A 16,227-nucleotide genomic window follows, 5' to 3' on the forward strand; every position below is an offset into this window, starting at 1 on the left:
GTAAATCGTTATGGAAGCAGAAAGCCTAAACATACTCCTGCAAAGCAACCAGTTGTTTCAAACTGCTGACCATGCAGTTAGCAGCCCAACACCAGTTGAATCCACTTGATGACACTGAGATTTTGTTTGTTTGGTGTGACACCTGGCAAAATGCATTCTGCTTGTCAAGAGATTAGAGGATGGTACAAAGTTTGGGGGAAAGCTAGACTCAGAATGTGTGTGGCTCTCACCCATTTATAATAGTGTTTGGCGGAGCTAAATTGATTGCAATGTAATTCTTCTGATTTTCTTGAAACTGGCTGAAGAGTTGCTAAAGGAGTAACAGTTGGCTGTTCACCTTGACAAAGGAGAGCCAGGCATAGATGCGTAGGTGTCCAATGAAAGAGATCCCAACCAAGTGCGGGGTGGAGACCCCAAGTCCATTCTGTAGGCAACTATACATTCCCTTACAGAAGGGTCTCAGGGAGGAGATGAGCCAGTCAGGGTGCAGCGTAGAAACGATGAAACATACAACTTTCCTCTAGTTCCTAAATGCTTCCTCCCAACTCACTGTCATGATCCGAATTCTACGTTACAAATCTGGCTAGACCAGAGGATGTACACTGGTACAGATAGGAACTGGCAAAACAGGGAATTGAGGTCAGATGATCCCTTCAGGATCAGTGGTGAGGGTGCCAATAACAGGAGTATGGGGTGGAAAGGGGAAACCGATTATAAGGATCTATAATTAACCTCCTCCTTGGGGGACGGACAACAGAAAAGTGGGTCAAGGGAGACATCGGACAGTTCAAGGTATGACAAAATAATAACTTATAAATTATCAAGGGTTCATGAGGGATGGGGGAGTGGGGAGGGTGGGGTGAAAATGAGGAGCTGATGCTATGGGCTTAAGTGGAGAACAAATGTTTTGAGAATGATGAGGGCAATGAATGTACAAATGTGTATGGATTGTGATAAGAGTTGTATGAGCCCCTAATAAAATGATTTTTTTAAAAAAGAAAAGAAAGACATCCCAACCTGACAGATGGGCTGCCTCTTAATATGCCTTTCTTGTGGCTCTGGGCTTTTGGGGATATTAGGTATCATGGAGCTTAGATTTTGAGCCCCTACCTTGTAAACCAGTTGCTCGAAGAGAAAAAGATGAGACTGACTAGTCCTTGAAAGATTTCCAGTCTTAAAACCCCAAGGACAGTTCTACTCAGTCTTATAAGGTGGAAAAGAGGCATGTGATTGAGTATAGTCCAACTCATAGCAATCCTGCAGGATAGAGTAGAATTTTCCTTATGGATTTCCAACTCATAGCAATGCTGGAGGATAGAGTAGAATTTTCCTTATGGATTGCTTTATGGGAGCAGACAGCCTCATCATTCTCCCTTGAAGCGGCTGGTGGTTTTGAACTGCTGGCCTTGTAGTAAGCAATCCAATATGAAAACCACTGTGCCACGAGTGCAGCCAAAATTCAGGACTCAGAGGATCAGGAAGGCAGGCCCCTCCATGTGGGTTACTGCTGAGAGTCATTGTTCCAGATTGTAAAGTTATTTCAGGCTCAACTATACTAGGCCAACAGAAGTTTTTCTCAAAGCTGGACTTGTACTTTGTTTTCCACGTGCATGGCATGACTATCCTGTCTAAGGCTTGCCGTATCTTTGAGATACTGTTAGCATGGGTTGCAGGTGTTTCCCTGCTTAGGAGCCACCTGCCTCATGCACCACCACCACCACCCCTCCACCACCCTTCATCTCCACTCACCAATAGAAATTCCTATTTTCTTAAACCAAGAGTGATGCTGTTGAATCTGACAGGTGAGGAAATGAGGAATGGAGTTGTCCCAAACCCTAGAGCGATGGGTCATTGGATAAACTCTTCCTTATTTTATGACCTCTCTGCCCTCCAGTCAACTGCAATGCATAGGGACCGTATGGGACAGAACAGCACTGCTGCTCCTTTGGATTTCTGAACTGTAAATCTGCACACCTTTCCTTTGAAGCGGGACCGGTGTGTTTGAACTGCTGCTCTTGCACGTAGCAGCTCAGCACTTATCTACTGCACCACCAGGTCACCCAAACAAACAAGCATATAGCCATTGAAATTTTAAATTGAGAACATTTACTAGAACTTAATTTACTCCCCCCTCTTCAGTGAGCTTGAGTTATAATTAAAAAGTTAAATCTTCTAATATTGTAAGATAAGCAACACATTAAGGAAATTCTAGGAAAGCCTTTTTTTAAAAAGGTCTACAAAATAAAGAGTCCCAAGTCTTCTAATGACAATTGGCATAAGGCAGTTCACACAGACAATGTATTAGGTCCTACTGTGGTGAGTAGCCAAAAATCTTGTGAGCAGCCAACCATAGAAAAGAAGAGGGTGAAATGCAAAGATAATTAGTTCAATGGACTAATGGTCCATAAAAACCTCCCCCCCACCCACAATCCTGAGACCAAAGGAAGTCGATGATACACAGCTGTCTCTTCCAACTACTTTGATAAAAGATTACATTGCAGTGGTTCTCAACCTTCCTCATGCCGCAACCCTTTCATACAGTTCCTCATGTTGTGGTGACCTCCAAACCACAAAATTATTTTTCTCGATACTTAATAACTGTCATTTTGCTACTGTTATGAATTGGGCGACCCCCGTGAAAGGGTCATTTGACCCCCAAAGAGGTTGCGACCCCCAGGTTGATAATCACTGCCTTAGAGGGTCCTGTGTAGAAGGACAGAAACATGTGGCACAGAACTCAAATCACAAAAGAGACAAGGCTTAGTGGTCAGAGAAAGACTGATGGGACCCCAAAGACTATGGTCCTTCATCATCCTTCAGGTCTGGAAGTGAACTCACCCCCATGCTAGAATCATTGGCCATTTAAGATAAAAAAGCAGCATTTCTCAAGAACAAATTTGAGAAGGTTTAGGACCAAAGGAGGAATGGAAACAGGAAACACAGGGAGGAAGTGGGATAAGCGATGGTACATTACGGGGATTTCAATGGAAAAGTTGAAGCAAAATATGCACGAATTGTTGAAGGTAAAACTGCTCTGTAAAACAACAGCAACAAAAACAACCAAAAGCCAATCCAAACCCCTCACTGCCATCACGTCAATGCCAATCCATAGTGACCCTAGAAAACAGAGCAGAACTACTCCTGTGTGATTGTTCATAGCAGTAAAAAGCCTCGTCTTTTTTCCTTCAGGAGATTGGTAGTTTCAAACCGCTGATCTTGGAGGTAGCAGCCCAACATGTAACCACTGCACCACCAGGTCACCTGTTGTGCTCTGTAAACCTTCACTTAATTCACAGCAAACATTAAGCAAACAAGTTCAGCTAATGACCGATTTTCATTCACTGCTCCATTTCCCTCTTTCCTAGTTCCAATCAGGTGTCACGGAATCGATAAGTTCAGAAGCCAATTCCACATTATGTGAAGAGCGGCTGCTGGTAATGCCAGACCCACTACCGCATATATTAAAGAATAAAGTTGAGCTTTAAGACAGACCACTTGGTTAAGATGTCTTTAAGGCTTGTTTATTCTAGCAGCAGGGGACAAAAGTGATAAAATTGATAAGAGCATGTAAGAAGCTTCATGGTAATAATAGAGCTGGTGGCGATAAGGAAATGAAAAGCTTTTACTCATGAGAAAATGCTCCATTTAATCAAACCCTGAATTTGCTCACTGAGTCTATGCTTTATAGCTGTGTACTTACAGCTCAGATAAAATATTTATTATGGAAATTCTAGCTGCAAATGTAGCTTTATTTCTACAGATTTCAACCTCTCTGACCTGAATTCTACTTTCTCCAATACAAACAAATGCTTCTATCAGGGAAATTTAGAGGGGGGAATAAAAGGTTTCTTTGAAATTTAAATACTGTTTTCTAGAAGAGTAAGGTGTACTTGTGCATCATGTGCACCGTGTCAGTCATGCCTACTAAATGGAGAAGTACCTTTGTGTTATCTGGGCCTAGAACCCCCTGGGGGCCTGAAATACCATACAAAATGTTTTTCACTTATTTAATCTTACCTTATGGAGTGACTCTACAATTAGTTCCTTAACTAATCGTGAAATTAAAATCTCATCAAGAAGGATCCTGAGACTACAAACCAATTTGCTTGAATGTGTGAGCTTCCCATGTCACCTGTAAATCAGCTATGATCTTGGGAAAGGGTGTCCTTCCCTTGGTTTCCCAGAACCAACACCAGAATCTGCCCTGTTGCTGTTGTTGGTGACCCCGTGCACAACAGAATGAAACACTGCACTGTCCTGCTCCACCCTTGAAATTGTTCCTGTCCCTGAGCCCATTGTTATGGGCCACCGTGTCAATCCATCTCCTTGAAGGCCTTCCTCTTTTTTGCTGCCCCGCCACGTTACCAAGCATGAAGTCCTGCTCCAGGGACTGGTCTCTCCTGATAATATACCCAAATAATATGTAATGAAGTCTTGCCATCCTGACCCTAGGGAACACTCTGGCCTTACTTCTTCCAAGACAGATCAGTCTGTCCTTTTATGGTACTTTTAATATTTTCCCCAGCACCACAATTCAAGGCATTGATTCTGCTTCAGTCTTCCTTATTCAATATCCAACTTTCACATGCCTATGAGGCAATGGAAAATACCACGGCTTGGGTCAGGCACATGCTGTTCCTCAAAGTAACAATCTTGCTTTTCAGCACTCTAACACTGTCTTGTGAAGCAGATTTATCTAATGTAATTTGTCTTTTGATCTCGTGACTTCCGTGTCCATGAGCGTTGATTGTGGATCCAAACAACACCAAATCCTTGACCACTTCAGCCTATCAGGCTCCAATTGGCCTTGTGGCTCCCTCTTCTCATGGACAACACAAAGCTGATTATAGATCATGCAAACAGTGTGCTTCTCAGGTATTCCTCTTCCTGTGGGTGCCTGGCATAAAACCAGATTGTTTTGGGGCAAAAATAATAGCAATAAGAACACTTATGATAATAATAGTAACAAAAAATGTAACGACAGCTATCTTTTAATCTTCAAAAACATTCATTGAAAATTGATATTCGTTTAGAGATAAGGAAATAAATATTTAGAAACGTTAAGCAACTTTGCTAAAGTCTTCACAGCTACTGATTAGTGGAGATAGGGGCTAAAATCTGTACAATTTACATGCTTTGCCGTGGGATTATGCCGCCTCTTAATGTACATGTCTAGGGAGTCCTGGCTGGCAGGCTCTTGCAAAACAGATTACACAAACAGTCTGGACAAGTGGGGGAGGGGGGAGAAGAAAACAAACTGTCCCCAAGGAAGTGGAACACCACAAGGCCTCTAAGCCCAACAAATACAAGAGTAGTAAAAGGATAGCAAGCCCCTCGGCAGGGCGTGCCGCTGCTACATAACACGTAGGAAGTCAGAGTCAGAAGGAAAAAAAAAAGTAAACAAGACCAAGGGCTGCCTGACCTCAGCAGCCAGCCCTCCTCTTTCCACACCATTTAACATATGCTTGGCCTCTGCTGTTTGAGCCCTCTGGTTTCCTGCCATTCTCTGTCTCCTGTTTCAGTTTGGCTTCCTCTAGTGAGCTGACCAGCCCCTCGGGTTCTGTAGGCAGACTACACCCACATCTTCACCCCAACTCCAGACACACATCCTGTACTGGTCCCTGAAGATCTCCATTTGAGGAACCCCCTAGTAAGTTTTGACAAACAAGGCTTCTCAGCTTTCTCCTCCAACTGTTCCTCCGTCTCCCCTACTCAGGGTCCTCACTCTCAGCTGAGGGAGTCCACACTCCACCTTTTAGCCCAAGCCAGACTCCCCCAGCTCCCTCACTCCTAAGTCCACATTCCAGGCCCGTCCTCCTGCTGGCTACAATGCAAGCTGCCCCAGGCAGCTTCTCTCTCTGGGATGGCTGCAGCAGCCTGTCAACTGATTCATGTGTCTCTGTTGTGGAAGGGAGATGGTGGGCCAGGGGCAACCAAAGAGACCTTCCTGAAATACTAGGCTTCTTGTGTCAAAGGATGGCTTCCCACCACATTTGAGACACAGATTATAACCAATCCTACTGTGGCCGACAAGGCCTTCTACAGCCTTGCCCTGGCTCATCAAGAAAAATTCTGAAACTATAAACCATTATTTTTTTATTCTGCACGTTTCACGTTTTCTGAGTGCATCATGTTCCCTTTATCTCCTAGACTTTGCAGAAGATATCCCTTCTGGCTGGGACCTACTCCTTCCCCTACACTGATTAGTTCCCACTGAACTTTGGCTAGCATGTCAGGAATGCACATAACTTTCTTTGAGACCTGGATTGGGAGGCCTTCGAGCGTGTCCCAACCTTGTTCTACAATCTACCTTTCACATCCCTTTATTATTCAGAAGTGTCGTGACGTGAAATTACTTGGTAAGTTTCTTTTTTTTTAATAGCTTTTTAAACTTCCTTCTGATGACTGAGTGGAAGCATGCAACTATGTAGAGGATCATAACTTAGAGATAGGTCAGTTTTGCCATTTAGCTGGGTATAACCTGAGTCATCTCAGAAGCCAAAAGTCAGAATTCCATAGCCACCAAGAAAGAAGAGCCAATGTTTCTGAGATCTCTTCATGGAGAGATGGCAGATGAACTCTTTCAAGACTATGAGACAGAGCTGAGGTACATGGTCCAAACATGTGTAAAGATGAGTGTCTTTTGAAAGGAGGGTGGCTTGTAACAGTGAGTTGCCATTTAGACATTTATCGCAGCTAATGCAGTTTTTCACCACTTTCTGTCATATTGTGGTGGTTTGTGTAGTTAATGTGATACTGGAAGCAATGCCACAGACATTTTGAATACTAGCAAGGTCTCCCAAAGTTAACAAGTTTAAGCAGAACTTTCAGACTAAGAACAGACTATGAAGAAGTAATACGATGTCTACTTTGGAGGAATTAGTATCTGAAAACTTTGTCAGAAATTGTTCCAGCTGAGCCCCTCAGATTGGAAGGCACTCAAAATATGCTTCTCAAAACACAGTCCACCATAATGACATGGATAAAATAAAACCTAGGAGAGTAAAGTCTCTGGGATCTTCATTTGCTGATGCAGCTTGACTTAAAATGAGAAGAAACAATTGTAAACATCAATTAATAATTGGAGCTCGACATGTGTGAAGCATGAATCTAGGAAAATTGGAAGTCACCAAAAATAAAATGGAACCCATATATGTCAACATTCTTGGTGCTAATAAGCTGAAATGTACTGATATTGGACATTTTCAATCAGAAAAATCATATGGTTTCCTATGCTGGGAATGACAGATTTTAGAGGGATGATGTCACAAGCCTTAATCAAAATTTCAACATCTATCTTGAAGTACAATGCTGTCCGTGATAGGATGATATTAACTGGCAAACAAGAAAATCTAGTCAATACAACTATTATTCGAGTTTATGCAACAAACAATAAAGCTAGTGATGTAGAAAGTGAATGTCTTCAGTCTGAAATTGATCAAATATGCAATCAAGATGCACTGATAAACATTAGTGAGTGGAAGCAAAAGTTGGAAACAAAGATGAAGAAACAGTAGTTGGAAAACATGGCCTTGGTGACAGAAACAAAGCTGGGAATTTCATGATAAAATTTTTCAAGAGAATGACTTCTTCAGGTGAAATATCTTGTTTTCAACAATATAAACAGCATCTATACATACTGGACCTCTCCGGATGGAATACACAGAAACCAAATTGGCCACATCTGTAGGAAGAGAAGAGATCTGATAGTGTAGTGATTGTCCGTTGGTCTTCAATCCAAAATGTCAGCAGTTTGACATCATCAGTTGTTCCATGGGAAAAAGACTGGGCTAGCTATTCCCGAAAAGAGTTAGTCTTAGAATCTCACAGGGGCAGTTGTACCCTGTTCTATAGCATCTCTATGAGTGCGCATTGACTCGATGGCAATGTGTTTGGTTTTGGTGGGAAGGGACTCAATATGAGCACCTAAAAGCAGGCTAGGGTATGACGGTGGAACAGATAACATCAAAAGAAGATGGAAAGAATACTCTATAATCTATTGTATAAAAAGAGTTAGTAAACATTTAACCATCTCAAGAGATAGCATATGATCAAGAACCAACGGTACTGAAGGAAGATGTCCAAGCTGCACTGAGGCATTAACCAAAAACCAAGACTCTGGGAATTGATGAAATACCAATTTCAATGTTTCAATAAGCTGGTGAAGCACTGATTCATCTATGCCAAGAAATTTGGAACATAGCTACTTGGCCAACCGGAAGAGATGCATATTTGGACTCATTTCAAAGATAAGTGATTCAACAGAATGGGCAAATGAAGGAACAATATCTTTAATATGACATGCAAGTAAAATTTTGCAGACGACCATCCAACAATGATTGCAGCATTACATTAACCGGGAGGTGCCAGAGATTCAGACCAAATTCAGAAGAGGTCATGGAACCAGGGATATCATTGCTGAAGTCAGATAGATCTTGGCTGAAAGCAGAAAACATCAGGAAGATATTGTGTTTTATTAACTATACAATGACATTTGACTCGGTGGATCATAGCATACTCTGGAGAGCCTTGAAAAGAATGAGTCTTCCAGAACACTTTATTGTGCGTGCATGGATTGTTCATGAATCAGAAAGCAGTGGTGCGAACAGATCAAGGGACTATATAGCATGGTTTAAAATCAGGAAAGGTGTGTACCAGGGTTGTATCATCTCATCTTACTTATTCAGTCTGTATTCTGTGCAAATAACACAGCCCACCAACAACAAAATTTCTTGGTGACTTGGTTTCTAGGCATGGCCTTGAGGTTATTTGGGGGTGTTGAATCAGAAAATTGCATTGGATAAATCACATCAGTTATAGTTTCTTATGTATGGTTGAATTTATAAAATTTTAAGCTGCTCTTGATAAAAATCTCCTCTGCAGGCTCAGGATGCTATAAAAGCTTTCCTACTTGAATGAGAAATTTATGTATTTAAATTATCCATGTTTACTCACTTTTTGGTGTGTATCATGAAGGTTGGTTTACAATTATTCATCTACTTCCTTTCCTATAATGCACACTGTTTAACACTCATCTCTCACACAGCTCCCAGATGATGAGTCTGTCATGTCTGATATAGCACAAGGTAAGGAAAGTGGAGACAGTGACAGTGATTTCTAAACAACTTCACAGAGTGAATGTTTTGACCAGAGTGAATTGAGTGATCTGATCAGGGATTTAAATCTTTTCAAGGAGTCTTCTGAATTGCTTGACTCAAAACTAAAGGAAAATAATGTATTTCAGCCTGGTACAAAAATTGCATTTTATGAAAGGATAGAAAAAGATTTTCTGTCATTCTTTACTGAAGACAACTTAGTATTCTGCAATGACATCAGACCTTCTGAAAGAAAATTGGTCTCTCAGAATATAACCCAAGTGAATGGTGTCTTTTCATCAACAGCTCAAAATGTAGTTTGAAATATGTTCTTTTAAATAATGGCAACAAATATGGTTCTATTCCAATCAGTCACTCCACCAGGATGAAAGAAGAGTACAAGGCCATTTCTTTCGTTTTCAAAAAGATAAATTACCAAGAACATCAATGGGTCATTTGTTTAGACTTGAAGACAGTTAATTTTATTCTTGGCCAACAAACTGGCTACACAAAATATCCTTGATTTTTATGCCTTTGGGATACTAGAGCCAAAAATGAACATTGGTCAAGAAAAGATGTGCCTCTGAGGGAATATATGGTGGTTGCTCATTTTAATCCATGAACATTTGATAGCATGAACTAGAATCATACTGTCACCACTACATATAAAGGTAAGCCTGACAAAACAATTTGTAAAAGCTTTGAATAAAGATGATTCATTTATTGAATACACAGTGTATAAGTTACCTAGATTTGCCATGGAAAAACTGAAAGCAGAAATTTGTGATGGTCCACAGATCAGCCAATTTATAAATGACCCATATTTCATAGCATAAATGAATGAACTTGAATCATGTGTCTGATCTTCATTTGTTCTTGTTGTGAATAACTTTCTTGGCAACAAGAAGGCACATAACTACACACATCAAATAGAGGATATGCTTTTTCATTTCAACAGGGTTGCCTCCATTATTTGGACAGTCACTTTGATCACTTCCCAGAGAACTTTGGTAACTTAAGCAAAGAGAAAGGTAAAAGATTTCACCAACACATAGAAACAATAGAAATCAAGGAAGATAGAAGGTACACATGATGGGGAACAATTGTTGAGGTTTTATATTGGATTCTCTTCGTAGATCCCACTCTCAAAAGTCTCACAAAAGGAGCTTCTTGTGTGTTGAATGACTAGAGCGTTTGTACAGAAATCTGTGATTTTGGTATGGCATGTATACTTTCATGAAGTTCACTTTTCTTTAAAATTTTAATGTATATTTCATGCTTAAATGCTATTAATTTGAACAGTATATTAAAATATCCTATTTTTTAAAAGATAGGCAGGATGAACAATCCCGAGGAGAAAAGAACGGGACCTGCAGTTTCGGAGGACATAGCAGGAGAGGGGCCAGGCAGGGGGAATGTGGAGCCAATGAACTCAAGGATAAGGGAACAACAAGAGATCTAAAACAGATGGCGAGGAGGGCGAATAATGCCTGGTGGGGTTTGATTAAGTGAAATGTATCGAGAGGAATTACTGCAAGCTGAATGGAGGGTGAGCATGATAGTGGGATAGGAGGAAGGTGAAAGGAAATAGAGGAAGTAAATAGGAAGCAAACGTTATAGAGGTATACCTATAGGCATGTATATATGTAAATATATTAATTTATAATGAAAAGGATAGAGGCTAACAAACATGTATGTATATATCAAGTATTAAAATAGCGGACAGATTTTGGGCCTCTATTCAAGGCCTCGCTTAGCACAAGAATACTTTATTCTAAGAACCTGACACTCTTTGATACTCACCCTCCCAGCATGATGGCTACAATGGGTGCATAAGCAAATGTAGTGAAGACAGCAGATAGTGCCTGCTTGTCGAAAGATATCGTGTCTTGGGTCTTAAAGGCTTGAAGTTAAACAAACAGCCATCTACCATGGAAGCAACAAAGCCCACATGGAAGAAGCACACCAGCCTATGTGATCATTAGGTGCCGATGGGATCAGGTATCAGATATCAAAAGGCCCACCCTCCCTCAATTATATCAATGCAAACAAGGGGGGTTGGAGTGGAGACCCAGAGCCCATCTGTAGACAGTTGGGTACCCCCCCCGCAAGGATTACAAGGAAGGGATGATTCAACCAATGTGCAGTATAGCATCTGCGAAACACACATAATTCCTCTAGTTTCTGAATGCTCCCTCCCTCCCACCATTACCATGATGCAATTCTACCTTACACATCTGGCTAGACCAGAGAATACACATTGGTACAGATATGGGTGAAGGTAGACAATGGACAGTGTAAGATATGAAATAATAATAACAATATATGGGTGATCAAGGGTTCATGAGGAAGGGAAGGTGGGTGAGGGGGAGGGCAAAGGAGAAGCTTATACCAAGGGCTCAAATAGAAAGAAAATGCTTTGAAAATGCTGAGGGCAACATATGTACAAATATGCTTGATACACGTGATGTATAGCGTGTTATAAGAGCTGAAAGGGTCCCCAGTAAAGTGATTTAAAAAAACTAACAGCGTGAAGGGAAGTATATGGCATATCTCAAAAACTAGAGCTGATAGAGGAAAATCGGTGCCAATTTTGAAATCAGCAGGTCAAATATACCCAGAAACAAGTCTAACGCTTGAGATACCAGATGTGTGTTGGTCATTGTAATTCTAGAAGCTGCATAGGATTGGCAGAAGGCTTATTAACAACCTATGATATTCAGATGACACAACCTTGCTTGCTGAAAGTGCGGAAGATTTGAATCACTTGCTGATGAAGTTCAAGGATTGCAGCCTTTATAATGGATTACAACTCAATGTAAAGAAAATAAAAATCCCCACAACATAGGTAACATCATCATAAACAGAGAAAAGAGTGAAGTTGTCAAGGATTTTGCCTGGCTTGGGCCCACAGTCAATGCTTTGGAAGGAGCAATCACGAGATCAAATGATGCATTGCAATGGGAAAATCTGTAGCAAAAAAACCTCTTTAAAGTGCTGAAAAGCAAGGATCTTACTTTGAGGACTAAGGTGAGCCTGACCCAAGCCATGGTATTTTCAATCGCCTTTTATGCATGAGAAAGTTGGACATTGAATAAGGAAGACCTAAGAAGAATTGATGCTTTTGAATTATAGTGCAGGCAAAGAACATAGAAAGTACCAGGGACTGCCAAAAGAGCAAACAAGTCTGGCTTTGAAGTAGTGCAGCTAGAATATTCCTTAGAGGCAAGGATGGTGAGATTTCGTCTCCTGTACTTTGGACATCTTTCAGAAGAGACTAGTTTCTGGAAAATGACATCATCATTGATATGGTATGTGGGCAGTGAAAAAGAGGAAGGCCCTTGACAAGATGGATTAACATGGTTACTGCAACAATGGGTTTCAACATAACAATTGTGAAGATGGCACAGGGTGGGGATGCGTTTCATTCTACAGGGTCACTATGAGTTGGAACTGACTCGACAGCCCATAAAAAAACGAGTAGTTTTGTAACAGCAAACAAGGAATTGTGTGACTGAGGCTGAGGACCAAAGGGATGGTTGGGAAGTAGTCCTGAAGTTAAAATCGCTGTTTCCTTTGTGTTTTCAATCTGGACATGTAGCCTATAAGCTTCCCTAATAAATTGTCTACCTATAAGTTCTACACAGCTATTGCAATGAATTACAGAACCTAGCAAAGTTGCATAATGTCATGTGCGGGACCGTTGGTGTCAGAAGGGTGAAGAAGGTTGGAGGGCGGACTCATGTATGACCTCTGCCTCATAGAAATCAGTCTTGGCTGGTATAGAGTTATATTTTATTCCCTCTGAGTAGCCGGAGCAGGAGGTCAGATGTTGCCCCCACATCAATTCTCTAAAATAAAACTTTATTTTATTTAATTTAGTTTTTAAAAATAATTTTATTGGGGGCTCATACCACTCTTATCACAATTCATACATACATCCATTGTATCAAGCACATGTGTACATTTGTTGTGATTATCATTCTCAAAACATTTTCTTTCTACTTGAGCCCTTGGTACCAGCTCCTCATTTTGTTCCCCTCCCTCCTCCACACTCCCTCCCTCATGAACCCTTGATAATTTATACATTATTATTTTTTCATGTTTTACACCATTCAATGTATCTCTTCATCAACTTTTCTGTTGTCTGTCCCCAGGGAGGGGGTTACATGTAGATCATTATGATCAGTTCCCCTTTTCTTCCTCACCTTCCCCTTCCTCTTCTGGTATTGCTACTCTCACTATTGGCCTTGAGGGGTTTATCCTTCCTGGATTCCCTTTGGTTCTAGCTTATCTGTACCAGTGTGCATCCTCTGGTCTAGCCTGATTTGTAAGGTAGAATTGGGATCATGATAGTTGGGTGGGGGGGGGGTGTGTGTGTGAGAGAAAGCATTAAAGAACTAGAGGAAAGTTTTATGTTTCATCAGTGCTATACTGCACCCTGACTGGTTCATCTACTCCCTGCGACCCTTCTGTAAGGGGATGTCCAGTTGCCTACAGATGGGCTTTGGGTTTCCACTCCTCATTCACAATGATATTATTTTTGTTCTTTGATGCCTGATACCTGGTCCTATCAACACCTCATGATCACACAGGCTGGTGTGCTTCATCTATGCGGACTTTGTTGTTTCTCATTTAGATGGCCACTTGTTTATCTTCAAACCTTTAAGACCCCAGACACTATATCTTGATAGCCTGGCACCATCAGCTTTCTTCGCCACATTTACTTATGCACCCACTTTGTCTTCAGTGCTTATATAGGGAAGGTAAGCGTCATGGAATGACAGTTTAATAGAACAAAATGTTCTTGCATTGAGGAAGTACTTGAGTAGAGGTCTCATGTTCATCTGTTACCTTAATAATACACCTATAAATATGTGCACATATATCTATTTCCCCATCATCATATATGAATATATTTACATATGCACATGCCCATATTTAGACCTCTATAAATGCCCTTTGCTTCCTAGTTCTTTCCTCTAATTACTTTTACTTTCCTCTCATCCCACTATCATTAAAAGCCTTCATTTGGATTTCAGTCATTCCTCTTAGTTAAATTTCCCTTGATCAAGCCCTCCTAGGCCTCCTATGCCCTCCTTGCCATCGATTTTGGATCACTTATTGTTCCCTTGTCCCTAGGTTTGTTAACATCCACATCCTTTCCCCAGCCTCCCACTCTTCCATGTGCCCCCTGAATTGTCTATCTCGTTGTTTTCTCCTCCAGCTTGTTTGTCCCACCTATCTTATCTAGATAGACCTGCAGAGAATAATACACACACAAAAACAAGACAGAGAAAATCAAAGCAACAAAACAAAACAACAACAAAACCAACAACAAAAGAAGAAAAGCCTGTGAATCGTTCATGGTCTGTTGACTTTTAGGAGTGTTTTACAGTCAAGTTTGATGGGGTGCCAGGCCCTGGTCCTAAAGTCTATTTTTGGTATTCCCTGGGGACTTCGTTGCTCTGTTCCCTTTGCTGTTCTGTTGCACGCCCTCAGTGTTTTGCCTCAGTGTGTTGGGGTCTGGCCAGGTGCAATTCCCACCCTGTGTCTCCAGTGTTGTCCCCTGTAGCGCTATGGGTCAGCGAGGAACATCATGTCTTGTAGTGGGGCTGGCCCTATGGTCTCTGTGCTTTGGCTGCTCTGAGCAGGACTATCATCCTCAGGGCTTGGTGGGCTAGGATGTGTTCCACTTTCCCTTCCTCTCCCTCCATTTGTTCCTGTGTGCTCTGATCATACATGTCCCTCTCCCTGAGCTGTAGCTTCAGTGCTGCCCTTTGAAGTGAATTCTTCTGGGGGTAGGGTGGGACTGTCCATGTAGTTGGGATTAGGGTTGGACCCTCAAACCTCTCTATTGGTTCCCTGCTTCATGCCGGTATGATGCATTTATGTCTTGGAGCATGGGGTTGAAGTCTAGTCTCTCTTTCCCTATGGAGATATAAACAATACCCTCCCCTTGGGTGGGTCAGTGCCCTGTTCCCTCTGCTATCCTTTTTTTGTTGTTTAGTTTTCCCCCTCCTTTTTAGATGGCTACCATATGTATCCCTGGATTTGATCTGGCCCTTGCCATACTACCTGGACCTCACCCCAGGAATGTTTATATACAGTAGCTCTTTCCCTATGCCCCTTTTGCATTTTTAATCATATGTCAGTGGACTCATGTTGTACTTGTCCTTTTGTGCTTGGCTTATTTCTCTTAGCATAAGTTCCTCCAGTTCTTCCCATGTGGCGATGTGCTTCATTTGTTCATCACTGCTTTTTAGGGATGCATAGTACTCCATTGTATGTGTGTACTAGTTTTTAATCCATTCGACTATTGATGGAAATTTGGGCTTTTTCCAACTCCTTGCAATTGTGAACTGTGCCGCGATGAACATTGGAGCACAGATGTCTGGCCATGGTTTGTTTCTTTCCTCTTCTGGGTATATGCCCAGTAGAGGGATTACTGGTCGTATGGTAGCTCAACTTCCATCTGTTTTAGATATCTCCAAATTGATTTCCCTAGTGGCTGTACATACTTACCAATCTACCAGCAGTGGCTGAGAGTTCCTGTCTCCTCACAGCCCCTCCAACACTTGTTGCTTTCTGATTTTTTGAATTGGGCTACCTTTGAGGGTGTTAGGTGGTACCTCATTGTTGTTTTAATTTGCATTTCTCTTATGATCAGAAACATTGTCTCATATGTTTATTGGCCATTTGATTTCTGACCTTTTGAAACTTCTGTTCAGGTCCTTTGCCCACCTGTTCAGTGGGCAATTAGTGAAAAAAACTATTTTTAGACTCTTGTTCATGTGTTTATTCATTGTTGCTCTTATCCATCAACATAATACTAATTCTTTTAGTTCTTAAAAACAATTTTCTATGGATACATGATATTCCATCAAATGGTTGGTAGAATGATTTAATAATTTATTGCTAGAAGCAGATTTTCCCTCATTGTCTCATCTCAAGCCTTCCTTGATTCCCAAGGGTATGTTATGATTCAAGAACTCTTGTTTGGATTGTATCCGCATTGGTAGCCTGAACATCACGTTCTCCAGTTGATGCAACTGCCCTCTCCCCACGTCAGACCATTCAATTTTGTTTTCCTCTAGATTATTGGGCCACTACATTTTTGAGTAGCTTTTTA

Source organism: Tenrec ecaudatus, chromosome X (genome assembly GCF_050624435.1).
Source record: "Tenrec ecaudatus isolate mTenEca1 chromosome X, mTenEca1.hap1, whole genome shotgun sequence".
Classification (NCBI taxonomy): Eukaryota; Metazoa; Chordata; class Mammalia; order Afrosoricida; family Tenrecidae; genus Tenrec; species Tenrec ecaudatus.